We start from the raw sequence: 10,082 nt of genomic DNA, 5'->3' as shown, positions 1-10,082 counted from the left end.
CAGGTCGCGGCCCCTTCCTTGGAAACCGAAAGCGGGGGCAGAGCGCCGAGCTCTGTGAGGGGTTTGGTTGTTTTTTGGGTTTTTTGTTTGTTTGTTTGTTTGGGCTTGCTTTTTTTTTTTTTCCTTTTCAGTTTTCACACTTACAGTTTTTTTTTTGGACGGGTGTAAATGAGATGTTAATGCAATATAAATATTAGTGATGTGTTTAAGTCTCGATGCAAAACTTGTGGTTTATGGAAACCTGGCTATTAATAATTAATTTTTGGTGCAGGGAGACTTTACAAAATGAAAAGTTTCAGAAACTTCTTGTGTATTTGTTCCTCTTCCTTTTTTTTTTTTTTTTTCCCTCATGGCTGAATTCTATGTGTACATAGGAAAGAAGTACAGATAAAGTTTCTTTCTGTTTGTTATGCAGCCTTGTTGTTGGGACTAGTTAATTAGGATGTTTTTGTGGTGAAAAGGTGCCAGCTGGCTAGGCCTTATTTCCTCAGGTGTAGTATTTATTTTTTGCTTTTAACATGTTTTAATCTTTGAGTCATTCTTGATGCTGCCTAGTTTTGTGTTTAAACCAGCAGACAAGTACGTATGGTTTAGTCGGGTAGATAGAGGGTATCATGGTATTTTTTTCTGTGAAAAAGTTTAGGATCTTGCTCTACGTGTTCTCAGCAATCATGAAAAATAGCATATTGCTGTCTTATGCTCGCCATCTTAAGTGGTCTCACAAATGCACCATGAAGACTTTTAACTGCAGGGGGTTTGTTTTACTTGCAAACATTTGAGGGACCGGCACCGGCCTTTCATGAGCATGAAACATTGCTTTGTATTTCCTAGGGACAAAAAAAACCCAATCCAGGAGCAAGGCTGGTGAATCAAGGGCATCTTTACAGTTGCAGGAGCAGCGTGGCTATTATGTCTGGCAGTGGTGGTTAAGATACGGGAGAAGCAAAAGGCTTGGGGTCTGGCTGAGGACCTGAAGAGGCCAATAGGAGAGGTTTCATTGGACGACTCCTTGCCAGCTGCCTACAGCTGTGGTTAGGACTAAACAAAAAAGCATAGCGGTCATCTTGGTAAGGAGGAGGGTGATGCTAGTTCAGTGGTTTGCGCGCTAAATAGCCTATCTGTAGGTAGCACTCCTGGTAGACCTGCTCCACTTAATTTGGCACTGGAGTCTATTATCTTTATCTAAATTGCAGTTTCATTTCCTGCAGCCAAGAGCCGTTCCTTTATTAGGAAGCTGGAATAGTCCACATAGATATGAAAAGGCTCGGGCCCTTTGGCCTGGTTCTTGAACTCCTCGCACAGTTAGGTGGAGGGTGGTAGCTGTAATTCCTCTCTGGAGTGGAAGCAAGCAGAAACCCTCCCGCTCTGAGGAGTCCAATTTGGTATGTTAAGGAGCTTTTTTTGTTGCACTGGGTTGCGGTGTGTGGAGCGTTAGTCAGGAATGCTGATGTTCTCGTATTTGGTTTCCACTGGTAGCCTTCTTCGCAGATTAGCATAATTGCATATATTAAACAGTGCTGGGTTGGGATGAGTGCCGCAGGTTTGCTCGTCATGTTTATTTAGTGAGCTTTGCTATGTAGAAAAATGGATCGCCAAACAAAGCATGTGTTTGGGGAGGGGGAACCAAGGCTGCTTTGTATGTGTATTGTTAAGGTGTGGAGTGCATGAGGTGAGGGGAATACTTCTTCTGTGAAGTGTTATGAGAAGTGTATACACCAGGATGGTTAATTTCCCATTCAAATTATCAGTATGATATATATTGGAACCAGATCAAACTTGAAAGATATAGAAACTTTTGTTTGGACATATATTGCCTAGCATTGGCTTTCAAAAATGCAGAACACCTAAGTAAAGGGGGCAGGAGAGGGAACAGTATGTTATACAGGTCCAAGTATACCCCCAGTGTATCTGCATTGACCTCTGGACCTCTGACATGCTTAATGCCTGTGCAGAACATGAGGGTTTCCTAAATTTTAAAAACATGCAGAAATGAGCCTGCATGTGTCCAAAAGCAATTTTCCTATCTGCTCCCCCAAGTTAGGGAAAAGTGGCTGGATGGTAGCTCGCCGCTTTCTTTCCCCCAGCCCCACAGCTGCCCCTCAGTTTGGCAGGGTATGGAGCTCATGTCCTCTCTTGCTCCAGGCACCCTGTTCAGATTTAGCTTTAAAGAAACCAAAAAAACAACCTCCAAACGTACTATTGCCCTGGTTTAAAATAGGAGGAAGGGGAGGAGGGAATTACACTGTTTGTCAAACGAGATTCTTGGAAGAGTCTAAGACACTGATTAACAAAGAGCTTATGTTAATAACTTGCCCTTACAGCAATTTGTAGCTCAGATGAACATGAGAATTGCTGGAGGCTTGCTTGCTTGTGGAAAAAAATAACCCATGCAGATTAGTTGCAAGTTTTGTGGTGGCAAAAAGTGCAGCACATGCGTTAAGGGCTTATTTGGCTTTTACATAAAATGTAGACAAACGTGAGGTATCTCCCACCAAGCACTTGCCTGCATTTGTGTGTTCTATAGAGTTGGGGCTGCTTTGAACAAGGGCTTTGGTGCATTTCATCCCAGTTCTTTATCATTAATTTCCATTGAAGGCAGTCATTATGCTCTACTCAGCTATTCGCTATTTTCAATAATACAAAATTGATTATTTGTTACTGCAGTGTTTGTCCTGGAGCAGTCTAAATCCCCAGGGTGAAAAAATCCCATTGAATTTTCACTATTCTAATGGGAGTCTGATTTTTTTTTATTTATTTAATACATGTTTCTTTAGTCCATCTGAATGAAGATACAGCTTTTACAGTGTAAGTCAATTCACTGCGGATTCTTTCAGAAATATGCAGCTTCAGTGGCTGAGCAGTTGTTGTGTTGCAAATAAATGTGACCTTTCAGGTCACATTAGAAGCTGCCAAGGAGGTGTGACACTTCTCACTGATCACTTTAACTCAGAGCTACCCCCAAAGTCTCATTTAAACTATGGATATATTTTATTTGTTATTCTGTATACTGTTTAGCAGGTTCATTTCAGGTTTATCTTTTTCCCTCCAAGTGCCGTGGGTTGGCTGGTCAAATAACTACCAGTGCAAGTGGGCCTTTGTTGGGTTTGTCCAGATATTTCTTCTGCATCGTTGAAGTGTACCAGAGACATCAAATAAGGAAGAGCAACCTTTTATTTGATTTTAGAGGGATTTTTTTTTATTTCCAGGCTGATAATATTGTTCCATTCATCCATTAGTTTCTAACTACGAGCTTTCAGAGATGGAAGAACTTTGTTTATTCTGCCCGAGGAGAGATTAGAGAGTCTCTTTCTTCCTTTGGGCCTGCCAGTCATTGTTCCTGTTTACAAAGAACATGTATTTTTGTCATTGTAAAAACTGTGCATTTGGGGACTGCTGGGAATTGATTGAAAGGGGAGTAATACTCTTTAAACTTATTATTGCCTCTGAAGTTACTGCCTCCTGTCTGGTTCTGATTCAGGTACCAGAAGCATCTTCAAAGAAATCGATTGTTTGTTGGAAAAATCAATCTCTGCTTTCTAATAAAGAAACTTTTTCCTTCAAAAGGCAGAGCAGCATTTTTGTTGTTGTTGTTAAATTTTAACTTATTTGTGAGTGTACTTCAGGGGTGACAGTTTGTGGAAACAACAAGTGGAATACTCCAACCATATAGAAGAATTCGTATTATACTTATCTAAGCAAGATGCATTATGAAAATTTTGTGTTCACTTGTGAATTTGGATGGGTTCTTTTGTTTCTTTTTGCTTCCTAGATTTTTCTGTTATGACTTTTATTGCAGGATAATTCAAAATAGATAATTCAAAGGCCCTGATTCAGCAGGCTACCAAAGTGGTTGCCTATAATTAAATAGGTAAGCAGTTCTGTACACTCTAGTGGGACTACTTGTTTGATTAGAATTCGGCGCATACCTACATGTCTCATGGGGCTGAGACCAGAAGGAGCAAGCCCAGCAGCTGTCCATGTATGTGTGAGACATTTTGTAAAGGAAACGTTACTAGAGTATTAAATATAATAGCAGTGCTTCTTGGAAGAAACAAAGCAACATATTCTTTTTCCCACTATTTTAATTGTTAACAGCATAGTCTCCTTTCCAATTATTGGCATAAATGCTAGAGTTAATACAAAAATGTTTCCAAAACCAGCTATGAGTCTTTGGTTTTAAGGAACAGTTTTGCAAAGATGAAAACTCCCTGGTCTTCTCCTCTGGTGAGCAAAAGGCTCACAGGTGAAAAAGGAAAAAAAAAAACCACAAAAAAAAACAAAACAAAAAACCCCCAAACCCAACACCCCCATCCCCCAATTTATAAACATGTTACTGTGGAGATTGTATTTCTGATTATTGAAATTTCTTAAAAGGATGGAAACCCAACTACTGCTTTTATTTTCTAATTATTTTTGGATTTCATACAATTCAGTTAGTTTATGCTTCTAGACAGTAGCACAGCACTATGTTGTTTAGGCTTTCCAGGGGTTATTCATACATCTATTTTTCTGGTATTTTAATTTCAAAAATAATTTTTATAGATTGTAACTGAATTTACAGCATCACTTTTGCAGACTTTTAAGATCAGAAGCGTGGATTTCCTTAGTCATTTCACTTTCTCATGTTGATATTGCAACTCTAATTTTGTTGTGTTCATGGGATTTCATGACATGCCTTTTTTTGAAATGGAGTCTCAGTTTTCTGAGTGTTCCAGTGTATCTGAAATTGCTAAAATGTTTTACTGAAGGCACTATGTCTGCTTCAGCAGTTTGGAGGTCTTGGCGCCTAAGTGCACGAACACTGTGTGGATCTTCACTAAAGTGTAGGAAGAGGAATTTTTTGTGAGCACACAAAGAGCAGATGCAGAAAGAATTCCAGTGACAACAAACCTTTTTTTACTCATCAGTTAAATGCTACAAATTTAGCCATCAAATTTATTTTGGTTGAGTGGAAAACATATGCTTTCAACACAAAAAAGGGAACCTTGATAATCACTGGAAAGTATAGGATACTTCCCGGTGTATATTCTGTGAGTAAAAAAAGGAACGACTAGAGAAGTATATCCTTGTGTTGAACTCATACCCTTGTGTGCCTCTACCAAGAGTCTTCTGATCCAGCCTGAGTAAAAGAGCTTGTGCACTTTACTGGTGACAACAGTCTCTCTTGCTAGTTTTTTCCTGGGTGCTTTTTCTTAATGACATCTTTTTGAAAAAAATCTATTATGCGCTGTTTATCAGGAGGACAGCAGTTTCTGCTGCTTTAAAGCTTTCCTGGATTATTTTTTTTAATATCTCCTATTTTCGTACCATTTGTAAGTACCGTTGTTGATCCCCAACCCTGCAAACATGCCATTTGAAAACAGTTGTATAATGAGCTGTGTATTCTATTCTCTATTAATTCAATAATTTAAACTCTAATAAAATTAAATAGTTTATAAATCTGTTTCCAATATTATTCCAAGTTTATGTGCTAGTGGCAAATAGCATATTTATTTCATAAGAATGTTGGAAACTTTAACCGATCAGACTGGCAAATACAGAGCAGATTCTACATTAATGTTGGTTACTATGCTTGACAGATGCCAGAAGAAAAACCTTGATGTAATCTGGTATAATCCTACTACCCAACATTGAACTAGGCTCTACTCAGAAACATTTCTATTTCTCTTTTCTAGCCTTTGTACGGCTGTTCAATTCCCTCACATGTAAAACAGATTAAGTTATTCAGCAAGGGTGATCGTGGGCCATCATACTTATTTCACGTAGTCCTAGCCTTTAAACTTGAAGGTACATGTTCAGTGTAAAGACATGGTTTGGTTCTTACATTTTTCATGTAAATTTTCATTGGAAAATGTGGCATATCTGTGATTTTTAGAACATCTTTATTTTTCATAATATTTTGAGTTGCATTTTGAAAGAGGATTAAAAAAATCTCTCCTTTTTATACTAACACACTCCATGTAGCTCACATAGTCTATGTGACACAGCACTGCTAATGCAGAACGAGGCTGACCCAGCTTTGCTACACAAGCAACGAACAGTATGTAAATAAGCAGCATAAACAGGTCTGAGAGGAAAAATTGTTTCAGTTAAAACAATCTAAATTGCTTAATGCTGTCTGTAATGAAACAAGTTTCGAAGTGGAATAGTTTAATTGAATGTAATACATCTTGTGCTATTCCAGCACTTAAATTAATCAGCTGATTGTAACACTTCTCTTGCCTAAGTTCCTGCCTCCTCCTCCTGGCCCATTTTCTCCTTCCTTACCTTTCTCTGCTTTCTGTTCCTTTTCTTCCACTTCCTTTCTTGTTTTAAATGAAATAGCAGCTTTGCTTTCCTTTGACCCTCTAATTTCAAACTCTCTAACTTGTTTTTATAATTCCTATTTATCTTAATGTCTTTACTGCACCTCCCCTATGTGTGTGGCCTAAGCTTAAGCACAGAAGTAGGAGCCAGAAACTTCACTACAAATTTCTGTGCAAACATTCCCTCTCTCTTTATGACAAGCCCCAACAGCCTTGCCAGAGACTAGGGGAAGACTTTGTCAGTTCTACTACCATTTGGTTTTCCAGGAACAGGGTTAGCCTCGGGAATCTTGCTGAGAAGTTGGATAAAACTTTTCGTTTTGAAGCTTTTCATAAAGGAGCAGTATTCTATTTTGAGAGGGAGGGGAACAGAGGAAAGAGCTCTTTATTTCTTACTATTTTCTGTTAAAATACTAGTGTATTTTAACTGTCATTTGATATGAAAGGGAGTTTTTAGGAATGTTTATTGATTTCCTCACAAATTTAAGACACATCTTGTTGCCACTGGGCTTTACAGTAACATTTTCCTTTCAATTCGTTTAAAAAATGTTTAGTGTACCCGTGCTCATGTCATTCAGTATACATGCCAAAAGTTTAACGCTTTATAAATTATGACTTCTCTTTGTAGATCAGGTTCTGATAGTTCTGGCTGCACAGCGCACAAAGGAATTCACAAGTGTGACGTTAGTATCAAGTGTTGGTATTTCACTTTTAAGTCTATTGTATTTGGTTAGATTAAAGGGGAGGGATTGAGAAGTTCATTTACCAAGGCTTCCAGGTGACCTGAGACGTTAATAAACATGATGTTGATCCTAACACCACTGGAGGATGGAAATTGTCAAACTTGGTTTTGTTTATGAGATTACAGCTTTACTTGACAAACTGCTGAATAGTATCCTAAGACTCTTTGAGGCATCTGACTTGGTGTTGATGCCCCAATTAAAATATTTGCAAGTGTAATGGCAGTGGGCTAAGAATCAACATACAGAGGGATATGGGTGTGAAAAATTTTCTGATTGATCTATTTGACGAAAATTAAAAGGACATTTTTTTGAATCAATTTCTTTAGTATCTTCACAAATAATTTGTAAGACTACAAAATTTTAGCATGTGAAGTTCACAGAAAACTTGAGTGAGAAGTATGAGAATCACCATGTAGATGACAACTTTAAAAGCAGACTGAGTTGCCACGGTTGACAATCAGCTGAACATGAGCTGCCAAAGCAAAGTGGTAGCTTGGAGAGAAAACATGGTTCTGGGATGTATAAATAGCAAAGTACATGTATTCTGTGGGTGAACTTTGGTTACTGGAGTACTGAGTCTAGTTGTGGTGTCCACAATTGATTATGAAAAAGATACTGACAAAGTAAAAAGGGCTCTGAGAAGAGCTCCAGAACAATTTGGTGTCTGGAAAACCTCCCTCACACAATAAAATTTAAGTAGCTTAATAACGTTTAGTTTGTCTAAGGGAAGGTTTTGAAATGACAGGGTTACAGGTTGAGGAATGACTCTGCCTCAAGGTATGTGAGATGTAAGTGCTTTGTATCACAGAAGACCTGTGACTTGAAGAGGATATTTGAACCCGAGGCCTTTGTCCCACATAGATGGAGGTTGATGCCGTAGCTGAGAGACGAGGCTTGACAAATCAGACTAGTAAGCCTAATTTTAAGTAGTAAATTTAGTAGTAGTTTACATGGAAGTCTTTTTTTACCAATGTGGTAGATTTACCATTGCTTGATGGTTTTTAGTCAACACTCATATCTTTTTGGTCAGGTGTTAAAGGCTTGACACAGGTCTCCCTTGGTGAAATTTCACAGATTATGCCGGAGGCCAGCTTCAGTAATCATAAGGGTCTGTATGGCAAGTGAGGCAACTGGTATATATAGAAAAATACTACTCAAAAGGTCTGAATTTTTAGCAGTCGTCTTTTTAATTACGACTTGGAAGCCGGAACAGAGAAGAAACCAATACTAGCTAACCTGTGGCTCTTTGCGGATGTGTAATAAAAGATTCATAACTACTACTGATCTGTGGATGTGGTTTGAGAATCCCTGTAATGTGCTGAAACTTCATGGAGATTTTGGTCTTGCAGATGTATATTTGATAGTATTATTAGACTCATGGTTTTCCAGTTACATTCTTCAGGGAGGCTCTTGCAGAGATGGATTTTAAAGTACTAGGGGATGAGATCCTTCTTAGCAATCTTTCTGTTCCTCTTGAAATATCCTTCTGGAAGGTCACCACTGAATGGGTCACTGTGTTAGTACTAAGTAAAATTGGAAAGAAGTCATGACATGAAAACCAAATGAGGTGTTACTTCCCAGAGAAGAGCATTATTTTTGTTCAGAGAGAGATGAATGGCAGGGTTCAGGGACTGGCATTACACCCCAGAATGCTGAAATAAACTAGCAAGAAAAGAAACGTAAAAATGACATTAGCCCAAGTGAGAACTCCAACAGAGAGTGAATTGTATCAACAGTCTCAAAAAACACATCGTCTTGAGGAAAACTGTTTAGAAAATATTGGGAAGGAGATGTCACAAGTGATGTTGTGAAACCTGGATAGATAGGTGTATGTATAGATCAGGCTTAGTTTATTAGCATTATGTCACTAAAACCAGATGTAGAAGCTTTTTGCCTCTTGGCACCCTGGAGTATGTTTTAGGTTAGGCATTGCTTATTTACCATTAAAGATCATCACATTAAATGGCTAAATGATTTTTGCGTTAATCTGAATAGAAGACCAGTTAGAAACAAATAATGGCTAGCCTAATGAGGTAGCAAAGAGGGTTTGACTATTCAGGGAGTCATCTGTCCCCGAACAGAGAGAAAGAGAGATGGCAAAATGATAGAGTGCTCGCCTATCTGACGGTGTCTGGACTGCATGAGGAGTAAATGCTGGAGCTGCTGCATTGGAAGAGTCTTTGCTTCTAAGCAGTGGGAGAAGGAGGGAGGCTCAACATCCATCGCAGTGCTGTCTGAGTTGAGCTTTAGCCAGCTGTCCCTGTTTCCTTAAGAGACTGACGATTAATTTGCCACTTTCCAAACAGCAATCAGCAGCCTGTACCTTCTCCTTGTAAAAGGAACCTAAAATGTCACAGTGCTATTTTCAGTTTGGTGAGCTCTGCGTCTGGTCAGTCTCATCAAAACTTGCATGTTTGTGCTTTATTGCACTTGCATGCTGCCTGTAGCTTATTTTTTGTTTTATCTGACACAACACATTCACAATCTGCTGTGTGCATAACATGGGTGGAGTAGATTAATAAAGGAAGTAGGGGATGGGGTTTTAATTTGCAAGTTCCGAGGGATTGTTATGAAGGATGAGGATGGAGGAAGCAGACTTCTTGCACCATACGGAGATGCCATGAGGGCCTTTTGAAGATGTGATTGTTTGTAATTGTTTTGTTCTGTTTTTAGAGGCAGTTGGAAAAGATCTCACAAACCATGTAGTTAAATTTGCTCCATTAAATTGTTTTGGTTTTTTTTCTGTAATCCCGCATGCGTATTAACTAACCTGGGTTTGAGTGCTTCTGCTTATACGTGTCTACTTTTTGTGTGAGCAACAATGAAGAATATAAACATTTGTCTCCCCCATAAGAATCTCTAACCTCTCTTGCATAAGTGTAATGATTAAAAACTTGGACCACAAATCTGCTTCTGATTCAGACACCACCTGTCCAAGTATTACAGAAAGGTCAAAACAGATTTTCAGCAACAGAGGAAGAGAAAGCGTTAGAAAATCACATAAAGAAAGGTTTCTGCAGAAGATACAGAATGG

This window comes from Charadrius vociferus, unplaced genomic scaffold, assembly GCF_000708025.1.
Source record: "Charadrius vociferus isolate BGI_N301 unplaced genomic scaffold, ASM70802v2 scaffold287, whole genome shotgun sequence".
Taxonomy (NCBI): Eukaryota; Metazoa; Chordata; class Aves; order Charadriiformes; family Charadriidae; genus Charadrius; species Charadrius vociferus.
The sequence above is the reverse complement of the archived record's forward strand: the minus strand, read 5'-3'. Positions refer to the sequence as shown.